Here is a 13,198-nt window from a genome sequence, read left to right on the forward strand (position 1 = left end):
AAAAAACTATTTTTGAGTTCCCTTCCTTGAAACCCACTCATTTTTTAAGTATTTCAAAAAACTTATTTAACAAATACTTTAGCCCAACCTATGTGCTTTCCAATAAGATGCATAACATTTTCCTACTTTCAGTAGTTTCGTCGCTAAAGCTCGAAATGTGACCAGAGGTCGCGACGAGCATTCGCCGAATCTGACTCATTAACGCGCCGAGACGCAAAACCTTCCTGACGCCACAAAAATTAATGTATCTGCATAAAAATTCATATATGAACACTTCAATATGTTGACTATCTTGTATTAAAATCATTTTAAGATATCTATATAAAAAGTTACTATTTTTATATAATCATTTCACTATATAAATCAACCTATATTAAGCGTCTTATTATACATGTTATTTCTTATTTTATTTAGTATTCAACCCTATTTCTTCCCATTTATGAATAATACATTTAATTTGCTTTCTTTCGATACCAAACGTGTATATATATATATATATATATATATATATATATATATATATATATATATATATATATATATATATATATATATATATATATATATATGTATATATATATATATATATATATATATATATATATATATATATATATATATATATATATATATATATATATATATATATATATATATATATATATATATATATATATATATATATATATATATATATATATATATATATATATATATATATATTTCAGTAAAGGTGAAATGAGTTGACTAAGAATGTTCGTCGCGACTTCATGGTCAGCTTGATGAAAATCATTGAGAGCTGAAGGCGCGAAAGCAAATGAAAGCTTCCATTTATTACTACAGATTAATAAGAAAAAGTATTGTTAATGAACAAATAAAAGAAGCAAAACTGGTATTATGTCCAATCACGCAATAAGCGGGCTGTATATTATTTTGGTGATTATCGACGACAAACTTCTGGAGGCGATATCACAAAACCTTCGATGGTCACACCAATATCGCTAAGAGGCTACATGCCACCGCAGCCTCTATAAATAAGCGACACACTAGACAAAAACGAAGAAGTGTCTGAGTTCAAAAATTGCCTGCATGGTTTACGTCAAGTTTGGCGACGAAAACTACTGGGAGTAGGGGAAAATATTATGGATCATATTGGAAGCTATCACAGTGGGCGGAAGTATTTGCGCGAATAGGGTTTTTGTACTCAAAAAAACGAGCGGGTTTCGCGTTGGGAACCAAAAATAAGTTTTCAGAGCCATTGCGACTCTTTATTCAGTTTCTACCCTTTTGAGTCGGTTTCGGAAGAGCCCGGTCGCTTACTAGAAACTATAGCGGTTTATTTTGCCGTCGATTGATGCCAAAACTTTTTCTGTAGCTCAAGAAATATGAGCAGTGAAGTGATTTGCACCAGCGGCTGATTTTCCAAATCTGCGGCTTAATGATCAGGACGCGTAAAATCAAAAAGAGTTCGGCTGTCCAATACTTGAGATGTCACCGGCCTCACCTGCTGGGGTAGGCTGATGCGCCCAGTGGCGGGGATGGTCCAAGGCATGGAGGCACGCATGGGCTTGGTCAGGCTTGCCCTGTGTCGTTTCCATGTTGACCTCCCACCTCCGGTACGCTGGCAACACCCGCCATTTCCGCAGCAGGCTCTGGTGCTGGGGTCAGATCATAAAGTCCTTTGCCCGGCAGTGCTGTCCCTGGTGTGAGGGAAGGAATTTGGCATAAAGAAGAAACAGGGGCTGTTGCCTTGGCCGGCAGGAAACAAGAGGTAAAAGAAGGATTCTCATATAGCTTTGCTTACAAGCTGAACAAAAACTCACTAAGGCACACCAATAAGAACACCAATTATGCTATTATTTAGTGACCACTGTGAACTCACTGAGACACAACAGAACAATAAATTATGCCATGACAAGGTGTAGACTACTGGTAACTCACTGAGACTACAGAAACACTCAATTGGCGTTATGACAGCTAGACCACTGTAACCACTTGAGACACTATCAGAAATACTATACATAATAGTGACTACTGAAAAAATCTCACTGAGTATCTAACAGAAACACTAATTATGCCATGACAAGGTGACCACTGGTAACTCACTGACACTACTAGAAACACCAATTGGCTATGACAAGACTAATAGAATCTCCACTGAGGCACTAACAGAAATACCAATTATGCTATGACAAGTTATGACTACTGGTAACTACTGAGGCACTAATAAGAAATATAATTATGCTTATTGGGCAGACTACTTGTAACTTCATTGAGGCACTACAGAAACATCAATTATGCTAGACAAGCAGACCACTGGTAACTCATCAGGCACCAACAGAAACACCACTATGTGCTATGACAAGGTGATCACCAGTAACTCACTGAGACACTACCAGAAACACCAATTAAAGGCGTGGACAAGGCATCTAATTAGTAACTCACTGAGGCACTAACAGAAAAGCACTAATGAGCAAGGACAAGTGACCACTGGAAATCTACCGAGACACCATCAGAAAACACCACTGGTGCCAAGACAAGGTGACCACTGGTAACTCACGAGGCATAATTGAGAAACACCAATTATGCTACGACAAGGTGACCACTGTTGGTAAATCACTGAGGCACCAACAGAAACATCAATTGCGCCATGACAGCACCACTGCAGTAACTCACTGAGGCAATTAACAGAAATACAAATTGTTTACGACAAGGCGGACCACTGAACCTCACTGAGGCACTAACAGAAAACACCGCGCCATGACAAGGCACCACTGGTGAACTCACTGGAGGCACCAATAACAGAAACATCAATTATGCCATGATTGGCAAGGTGACCACTGGTAACTCACTGAGGCATTAATTAACAGAAACACCAATTATGCCATGACAAGGTGACCACTGGTAACCTCACTGAAAGACACTCAACAGAAAACACCAATTGTGCCATGGACAAGGTGACCACTGGTAACTCACTGAGACACTCAACAGAAAACAAACACCAATTATGCCATGACAAGGTGACCCACTGGTAACTCACTGAGACACTAACAGAAACACCAATTATGTGCTACATTGACAAGGTACTCAGTGAATTCACATTGGTGCAGTGTTGAGGTAATAAACACAGCAATCACACAGTGGCGATTACAGAGTAAGGTGACCGCAGGAAAAGCTGTGTTGAGGTAAGGTAAGACTGCAGTGACGTGTGCCAGGGACTTAAGCTGTAAATAAGAGTGACACCTCGGGGTACTGACCTTCAAGCTGCTTGGCTCTAAGATGAACTGCACTTTTCCATGATGGTGAGGTTCTGGGTCTGACTGGGGCCTGGGTTCTTCTGGGGTCTGACTGGATCAAACCGTGGGCTCTTCTGGTCTGACTGGGGCCTGGGTTCTGGGACCGATCAGGGGCCTGGGTTCTTCTGACCGATCAGACTGGGGCTCAGTTCTTCTGTAGGAACAGTTTTCCAAGCCGCTCAAAGTGGGACAGCCTTGGCGTAATTTCAGGGCTGCACCAGACACTTCTCACCTGAAATGGGTCAACACTGGGTTAGGGTAGAAGCCACACCCTCAAGCCCCTGTGTGTCGCTTATACTTCATGTTCTTCTCCTGTGTATGCCCCCTGTGTGAATTCCCCCAAAAATTTACAGCTTGTAATGTATATTATCATGGTACATATGAATGCATGTGTCGAAACACAAGCTCAGTGTCGTCACAGTGGATGTTAAGTGGACCAATGGCTGCGCTTTGCTGAGAACAGAAGCTGGGGCTGACGCTTAAATCAGCAAAGTGCGATCAGCACTCCTGAACGCGTTGTGAAAGTTCCGTGGCGTCATCACTCGGAAGACACAATCTTCCGGCGGAACTAGCAACGCAACTAAAACGAGCGTGAGTAAAGCGCTAAGAGGGAGAGGTGAGAAGAAGACGGGTGAGGGCACGGGACACAAGGTCCGCTCCGGGTGTGCCTCCCAGCGTGGTACCCTGTGTGCATGCCCCCCCTGTGTGTAATTCTCAGTGCATACCTCTGTGCACCACTGCAAGGACCCCTGTGTGTTGCCTGCTGTCTTTACTGCTTCTGGCTGAGGGCCCAGGGCACAGGTGCAGCAGCACACCACCTTCCCTGGCGGTGGTGAGGATGCTGGCGTCAGGGAAACACTGTTGCTGGCACTCCTTCAACACCTGCTCCGCCTCACTAGCGTAACGCGAACCATTTCACCCACAACCTTGAATGCCTCCTTGCTCTGTTGCAGTAGTGCAACTCCTCCCAACAGCCTGCAGCTCCTGCTCTTTCTCTACTCTTCCTTCGGTGCCACACTTGAACTTTTTTTTGATGCTGGGGCAGGAGCCCCTGAACTCCTGCTCTGGTCCCATCAGTCCCTGGAGGCTGTCCCCAGCTGCTGCGCCGCCCCAGCCTGTCAGGCGGCTCTGGCCTCATACTGGTCCAGCTGGGACTGAGCCTCCTGGCAGGTGAGATGGCGGCCACAACTGTGGCCTCCTGGTTCCCAGCAGAAAGGAACGCATTTTCTTGAGAGACCTGCTGCTCCTCTGCCAGCTGATCCTGCTGCTCCCCTCTCCCGGCACTGGGTGGCGGGCGAGGCTGCCGCTGCCTTTGCCATCTCAGCCTTCTTATGAAGGGCCTCAATTGTATAGCTGACAGGGAACTGCCTCCTGCCCTCGGGCAATGGCATGGAAGGGTCTGACGCGGCACTCCGGACAGGTAACACGGCCCCTGCTCCTTCAGCGCTTATCTCCGTGCACAGTGTAGCAGGACTGTGTGGCCACAGGGCAGAGTGCGTGGCCGTGCTGCACAAGTCAGTCAAAGCCTGTCAGGCACACTGACACTCTCGGGGTTGTCTACCCCTGAAACAGGAGAGGCAGAGTGAGGGAGGCACTACAGCAGGAACACACTGGAGGCGGGCACACAGCCACACACACTCTCCGGTAACAGGCTGTCCAGCAGGGGTTGCCACCCTGAAACAGAGAGGCAGCAGGTGAGGAGGCACTACAGCAGGAACAGTACTGGAGGTGTGTGTGTGTGTGTGTGTGTGTGTGTGTGTACACAGGCAGTGGATAATACACTGTGGGTTAAACAGGCACATACAATCTTACAAGTAAAGTGTGGATGAAACAGTTTTGAATCCTTAGTTAAAGCAAAGCACTGTGCATGAAATCATCTCTACTGATCGTCAGGTCTTAGTGACTCCAGTTTCTCAGAGCCAGTCCTGTTCTGATCTGGGGGCATCAGCTTCACAGACTCACTGCAGGGATCAGTGCCTGTCACCAGCCACGTGAGCCTCATTGAGGCGCCACTTCAAAATCCCAGTTCAAAGCACCAGGTAGCGGGACATTCAACAACTGTTCCCTAAAAACTGAATCTTGAAAAATAAATAAAAAAATAAGTAAAATAAAATAAAAAGGACAATTTTTTAAAATTTCAAAGTTAATTTAGTAAAAAATTCCTTGAGTATTCCTGAAAATTCCTGCGGCAAGTTTCACAGTTCAAAATCTCCCAGACTTTTACAATGGTACTTTCTTATAGCACAAACAGGAGTGGGAAAATACTGAAAGTTAAGCCGGACATTTGGGAATCATCAGTTTATCGTCTGAAATATTTCACGTACTTCTTCGACAGTAGTAAACAGGACTCCTGTGTCTATATGGATAGGTGCTAATGATCAGTGGTGTGGGCTTGCTAATCACCTGCAATCTTTAACATCGTAAGTTATATTGTTATCGTAAAATGTTAACGTTGATACCGTTAATCCAAAAGCAAGAATGTATTGAATGTTAACATTAACGTGCCCAGTGAAAAAAAGTACATAATTAGTAGTCCTTGGTTTATCCGGCATGAACGTGGTGCAGTGGCAGATAAAACCGTTGTTTTTGAGAGACTCTGCTCCTACGTAGAGATACCTATACTGCCAGTTAGAAGCAATGTGTTAAGGCACCCATTTTTAAGAAAGGTAGGAAAAGAGATGTTAGTAATTATAGGCACAGTCAGTTGCCTAGACTAGTATACGTGTGTGTGTGTGTGTGTAAAAGATTCTGGAGAAAATTATTGAGGGTAGTATTTGGGAGCATTTAAATCAGTAGCAGACTAATTAAAGACCCTCAGCATGGGTTTAGATGAGGACGCCTGTCCACAAACTTACTACAGTTCTTAGAACATTCGGCTTAGCAAAGCTAAAAGTTAGATGAGGGAAACAGCATAGCTGCAGGTAATTTATCTAGATTTTAGTCAAGCTTTTGGATAAGGTACCACACAGAGGCTAGGGTGCATAAATCCGAGGTTGCATGGATAGGGCACAGTACTAGTGGGAGTGTGATGGCTTAGGGTAGAAAAACAGAGAGTAGTGATTAAATGGGGCCAAGTCTGACTGGAGGAAGTGGTTAGTGGGCACTCAAAATAGGGCCACTTTTTTGTTCCTAATATATATTAATGATTTAGATATAGGATTAGTAGTAAAACACCAAAGTTTGCAGATGATACCAAGATAGCTAGTATAAGTTAACAGGGCTCAGGACAAATTATAGGATGCAAGGACTCTGATAGGATGGGCAGATAGGTGCAGATGGAGTCTAACTCTCTGGAAGTGTCAGGTTAAGTGCATATAGGTAAAGATATAATAGGAATTTAGCTATGAGATGAAGGAGTTTGGTTAGAGGCAGTTGGAGAATGAGAAGGATTTAGTGGTAGTGACAGATAAGACTATGAAATTCTCAAAGCAGTGTTTACAAGCTAGAAATAGGGCAAACAGATCCTAGGGTTTATAACATAGAAATGTTATAGCTATGAAAGCAAGGAGGTAAGAGTGTAGTTTATATCAATGCATATATTAGAGGTCATTTAGAGTATTGTATACAAGCTTGGTCACCACAGGATGTAACTTTGTTAGAAGCAGTTCAGAGGAAGAAGCAACTAGGATGATGGCAGCAATGAGGCGCCTGGAGTATAGGGAGAGGGTAAAAGAGCTAGATATGTTTCTCATTTGAGAGGAGATGTCTAAGGGGGATATGATAGAGCTATATAAAATGTTTTCAGATTGCGATTACTTAGATGTGGATACTTTCTTTTACACTAGAGGAGGGAAACAGGACTAGGGTCATGATAGGAGAATTAGGAAACAAGGGTGTAGGTTTTTTTTTACAGCTAAGGAGACAGCTCAAGGGCGCAAAGAAAATAATAAAGGTGGTTGTCTGCCAGCATCACTGGCTCCCTGAACAACAGAGGTTAAAGCTGAGCATCCAAAAATCAGAGGTCAATTTCGGGAGGAAAGGTGTCCTGATACCTTCCTCTTGAAAGAGTTCTAAGTCGTAGGCAGAAGGAAATACAGATGAAGGAGGAGGGAGGCATGCAGTTAGCAAGTTCAGAAGAGCAGTCATGTGGAAATATCGATAGAAGATAGAAAGAGAGGCAACATCGGGCGGAATTTAAGAGGTAGAAGGCTATCAGTAGGAGGAGTGAGAGCTGATGAGACGAAGAGCCTTGACCCACTCTGTCCAGAAGAGCTGTGTGGAGTGAGCCCCACATCGTGAGATGCATATCCATACGAAGGCGGACAAGGCCCCTGTATATGGATACAATAGCAAACTGCGCGGGGAGAAGAACTGGCGGAGACGATACAGTACGCCCAACCTCGAGGAAGCTGATTTAGCAAGAGAGGAGATATGTGAAGTTTCCAGAAGTTGAGATTTTGAGTTAAGGATAGACGAGGAATGTTTAGTGTTGAAGAAGGTGACAGTTGAGTGTTGTCGAAGAATAGGGTATAGGTGTTCGGAAGATTGTGTCATGAGTTGATAGTGGGGAGAATTGAGTTTTTGAGGCATTGAAGGACACAAGGGGTTCCTTCTGCCCCAATCGGAAATGATAGCAAGGTCTGAGTTGCTGTTCTGCAGCCACCAGTCTTGGGAGGCGTGTACTTCCTGTGTTGATGGTCTTCTATTGAAAGAGTGTTGAATAATGCGGGAGTGGAGTCGTCGGCATGTATGAGTGGACAGGACAGTTTGTTATGGAAAGAAGATCATTGATGAATAACAGGAAGAGAGAGAGTGGGTGATAGGACAGAGGCCTGTGGAACGCCACTGTTGATAGGTTTAGGGAAGAGCAGTGACCGTCTACCACCGCAGAGATAGAACGGCCGGAAAGGAAACTGGAGATAAAGGAAACAGAGAGAGGATAGAACTGAAAGAGGGCAGTTTAGAAAGAAGATTTGTAAAGCAGACTCTATCGAAGGCTTTCGATATGTCTAGCGCAACAGAGAAAGTTTCACCGAAACGGCTAAGAGGATGACCAAGAGTCAGTTAAGAGAGCAAGAAGATCGCCCGTAGAACGCCTCTTGCGGAATCCATACTGGCGATCAGATAGAAGGTTAGAAGTGTAAAGGTGCCAGTTAAGGATTGATTCAAAAGCTTTAGATAGACAGGAAAGTAAAAAAGTTATAGGACGCAGTAGTCTGAGGGATTGGAACAATCACCCTTTCTGTAGGCACATATATTGCGTTAAAGGCATACTTCCAAGCATGGGGAAGGAAAGATATGCCTGTTGAGCAGTACAGAGACGAGAAAGAGTTAGGACCAGGCAGGTGTCAGCACAGAATCACAGAAGTTTTATGATTAATAGGAGGCACTCCATCAGGTCCATAAGCCTCTCTGAGAGGTTGAGGCCTGAGGAGGGCAGCAGAAAACATCATTTGGAAAGAACCTATTAAATAACAGGCATAAAGGAGTCAGAGGGGGGGGGGGATGAGTAGGAGGAATATGCGCCCAGAATCGTTCAGGGTGGAGTTCTCACAGAAAAAAAAGTTTGAGCGAAGAGACTTAGAGATACAGATGAGACGAAGCAAAGTTGCCAAGTCAGGGTTAAGGGAGAGTGGAGGAAAGAGGAAGAAGTGAAATTGAGGAGATATTTTTGGATAGATGCCAGAAGTCGGCTGGAAATAGAATTAGAAACAAGGTTGCGTTGACATTTTCATTGATAAAAGTTAGTTTTGAAAAGTCGGAGAATAGATTTTTTTTTGCTACGATTCCGGGCTGAAATGTAAAGCGTCAGTTAGTGGGAGTTCGAACGCTTGGAACCTTGTGAGCTGCCTCTATCTTAATAATAGCAAGAGAACAAAGCATGATTAAACCAAGCGCTTTTTAGCATGAGGAGTAGAGAAAGTATTGGGAAATGTATGCCCCATTTCAGGAGATAATTTTGTGGATGCTGGACACACACAGAGGGGTCTCCATCCGGGAGCAGTAATCATTCCACGGGAAACCCTGGAAAAGACATCCTGCTGGTCGTCCCACCGAGGCTGAAGCCAAAACGCCAGAAGCTATCGCCTTCGGTGGGTCCAGAGGATGGTACAGGAGCGATAGACAGGACACAGAAATAAGGTTATGATCGGAGGGAGCCCAACGGAGAAAGAACAGCTTCTGGACAGTAGAGTAAGCAGAAGGATTAGGGAGGTAAGGAAGAGGTCTAGAATGTTGAGTCTGTCTTCCAAGATTTGTCGGGAATACGTAGGGGTGCTGGAACCAACTGCTCTAGGTCGTTGGAGGAGAGCAAAGTTGTAGGCTTGTTCACCAGGCTGGTCTGAAGTGAAGGAGGATGGTGAAAGCCAAAGTTGGTGAGAACATTGAAAATCTCCCAAGATGGAGGATTTCAGCGAAGGAGAGTGAGTCAAGATGTGCTCCACTTTAGAGTTCAAAATAGTCAAAGAATTTACATAGTTAGTAGAGTTAGAAGCGAGAGATAGCAACAAGGCAACAGATGTATTTAGTAATAGAATGACAAATGAAGTCTTAGCCAGATATGGAAAATTAGAAGAATCAAGGTCGGGCATGAGAGCAGGATGCCGTTGCGCACGTAGGCGCAACATCCAGCTTTTGGACTTCTGAAATTTCCGGACAGAGATAGCAGGGGAGGAACAGAGTAGATTGCTGTCTCAGTAGCCTCAGAAACCTGTGGAAGCTCGGTGAGGAAGAGAAGGTGGGCTTGAGAGGAGGAGATGGTGTTCCACAGAATGTAGTAACGCAAATTAGAACGAAGACCGCGAATATTGCAGAAATTGATAAGGAGTGGGGGAGGTTCGAGGAGTTATCAGGTGACACCTCCTCAAGTCGGCAAGCTGAAAGGGAGTACCCTGAGAATTTATGGTCCCCCCAGTGGGGGACTCCTCATATGCAGGGTGTTTCTGTTAGCCATTTTGAGTTTTGAATTTTGTGTGGAAAAAGTGTGTGTTAGGTAGAATGTAGTGGTGGTGTAGTAGAAAAGAGAGAGGAACTGTCTTTTGAGAGCATGCTGAATCGCCTCTGGTGTGTTGATGATATGTCAATAGGAAACGGTTGGACTTATTAAAAACTATTTATTTGAAGCCATGGCTAGGTGGCAGATTTATGGAATGCACTGTTGCCAGGGAGGTAGTATAGTAGTGTAAATGTGTTCAAAAAGAGGTTAGGTGAGTTTCATGGACGAAAAGATTTGGTAGGAAGCTTAGGGTGATACAGGTGGAACACGGCTATGTAGTGGTGGCTATCATGTATGGCTGGCTGGGGGCAGGATTACGTGCATTCAGGGGAGACTAGATGGGCTTAACGGAGGTGGACTGATGGTGCTACACTGCCACTGCGGGGGTGGACAGGGCTGCTGAGTATAGGCCAGTTTGTGGAATCTTTGCGATCATCAAAGTTCACACACACACACACACACACACACACACACACACACACACACACACACACCAGGACACTGTTTGCTGAAGTAGGCTACACACACACACACACACACACACACACACACACACACACACACACACACACAATAACACACGTGAAGGGAAACGGTGAATTGTGTGGACCTCTCAGGATAATGCCCTTAGACTAGAATATGCATCAGTGGCTTGGTCGCCATCACTTAAGAAAAACACGTTAGAAAAACAGAGAGATACAGAGCGGCAACAACAAAATGGCAATCCTAGGTCTGAGTGACCATCTTATGAAGGAAGATTGCTGAACCTCTGGCTACCGGGAGAGTACAAGAGAAGAGGAGATTAAATGCAGGAACACGGTCGCAATAGTACTATCAATACTGTCATGGGTATATTGAACCCCATTTTGAAGAAAAAAAAATTGTAACTAAAATTTATTTAAATCTAAAGTACAAGAAAATACAACGTTTCTCTTCATTTCCCTGGAGATTTCTGAAGCTATCACCGTGGCAAAGAACATGTAAGGGCAACCAAAAGGTACCAAAAAGTGCACCACCTTCCCACAACAACAGCATACATCGCCAACCTGAAGTACCATCGCCAACTAAATGTACCATCGCCAACCTATGCACCATCGCGCTCCGGCACCCGAGCGATCATGAGGCTTCGCGGCACCAGGTACTGGTAATGGGTGCCATGATGAATGACTTTGGGTGCGCCCGGTACCAGCTGCGAAGCCCTCATGATCACCGGTGCCGCAGCCTTCGCGATCACTGCGCCGGGAAGTCGATCACTGGCGACCGAGCATTGCTGTTAGCACCGGTACTGTTTGGACCTTAGTGACGCTCGGCGCCTCGCTCATGTCTCAAGCCACCATCCTGTCTCTGCTCTTTCGTTTCATCACAGCCCTGCTTAACAATATTTATTATTTATTTTATTTATTGAGTTATTGACAATTCCTTGATGTCCAATTCCTTTTTCTTTTTTAGGTTGCTAATAAATTGGTTATTGTTATAGGACTATGACCGAGCATATCTAATAACTATTACATGCCATTTTTATCGAGGCCAATATTCATTCTTATCTTAGAGAGAGAGAGAGAGAGAGAGAGAGAGAGAGAAAGAGAGGAGGAGGGAGAGAGAGAGTAGAGAGAGAGGAGGAGAGAGAGGAGTAGTAGAGAGAGAGAGAGGAGAGAGAGAGAGAGAGAGAGAGAGAGAGAGGATTTACATAGATTTACATATAAAATCATCCACATATTACATTACATTCTCGCACTACAACGCCAGTGTGTAACAGCAGTCTAATTTACTTGTCTTAAGACGGAGTTTTAAGCCATTGTTCCTCGTTCGCAAAGTGTCACGGATCATTAATAATGTTGTTTGTCTACATTCAGAACCATTAAGTATTTTAAACATTCGATCACTTTTCCCTGAGGCGACGTTTCAAGAGAGAACATGCTAAGGGCAAAGCCTTTCGTGGGATTTACAGCAAGGAAGCGGACTATTTTTACGTTACTGACGTTGAACACCTTTAGTTTAAAGTAATGTCTCTGTATGGTGGGGAGGCCCCAAACTGTACCTGCATATTCCAAGGGGGTTCATCCAAACTATTGTAGAGCGGGAGCATTATGCATCTTTATTCTGAATAAAAGTTTATTTTAATGAAGCTCCAACATCTGCCTGCTTTATTTGCTGCATCGATACATTGATGTGAGAATCGAGGGTTTGACGATTTGGACTTCAAGTCCTTGACGTACTGAACGCTTTTCTTCTTTTTGAGTTTGACGCCAGACGCATTTCAGTAATCGAACTTCACCGTTCAACTTGAAGAACCCAACTGTCTACGTTAGCGGCATTCCATCTATCCAAATCCGGCTGAATGTAACCTCTTGAGGCCGTCGTCTTCTTGTCAGTGAGAACCGAGTTACCAATCTTTGTGTCGTCTGCAATTCTACTATTTGCGGATTATTGACTCCAACATCCGCGTCAAAGTTGATGTAACATTGTGAAGAGCATTGGCCAAGAACCAGCCCCTGAGAGAGAGAGAGAGAGAGAGAGAGAGAGAGAGAGAGAGAGAGAGAGAGAGAGAGAGAGAGGAGAGGTAGAGAGAGAAAGAGAGAGAGAGAGAGGAGAGAGAAAGAGGAGAGGAGAGAGAGAGAGGAGAGAGAGAGAGAGAGAGAGAGAGAGAGAGAAGAGAGAGAGAGAGAGAGAGAGAGAGAGAGAGGAGAGAGAGAGAGAGAGAGATAGAGTAATAGGGCCTTTCATTTGCAGCTCATGCCTCTTTCCTACCTCTGAGTTTCAAGTTCAGCCACTAATTCGTGACCAAGCGATGGCTTCCGGGAAACAAAAGATCCTGCTCATCAAATCTATTAACCTTTATAACGACCTCTTCACTGTTTATGACGTAACCAATGGACGAAGTCTATCTGATTTCATGAAAGGCTTGATAAGTCCCGCATCATAAATTACTTTACAACCAAAGCAAGTAGGGTATTGACGGTCAGGTGCA

The 13,198-nt window shown here is 44.2% G+C and overlaps 1 long non-coding RNA gene across 1 annotated transcript in view; it reads right to left on the reverse strand.

Annotated features, from left to right (window-relative positions):
- LOC126992156 (uncharacterized) overlaps positions 1-462 on the reverse strand; it is a 4,033-nt gene extending 3,571 nt beyond the window's left edge. Inside the window, exon 1 of the long non-coding RNA XR_007746267.1 lies at positions 1-462. This exon is cut by the window's left edge and continues 2,732 nt beyond it. This is a non-coding gene — a long non-coding RNA (uncharacterized LOC126992156).
- Positions 463-13,198: the final 12,736 nt, after the last annotated feature.

Source organism: Eriocheir sinensis, unplaced genomic scaffold, assembly GCF_024679095.1.
Source record: "Eriocheir sinensis breed Jianghai 21 unplaced genomic scaffold, ASM2467909v1 Scaffold409, whole genome shotgun sequence".
Lineage (NCBI taxonomy): Eukaryota > Metazoa > Arthropoda > Malacostraca > Decapoda > Varunidae > Eriocheir > Eriocheir sinensis.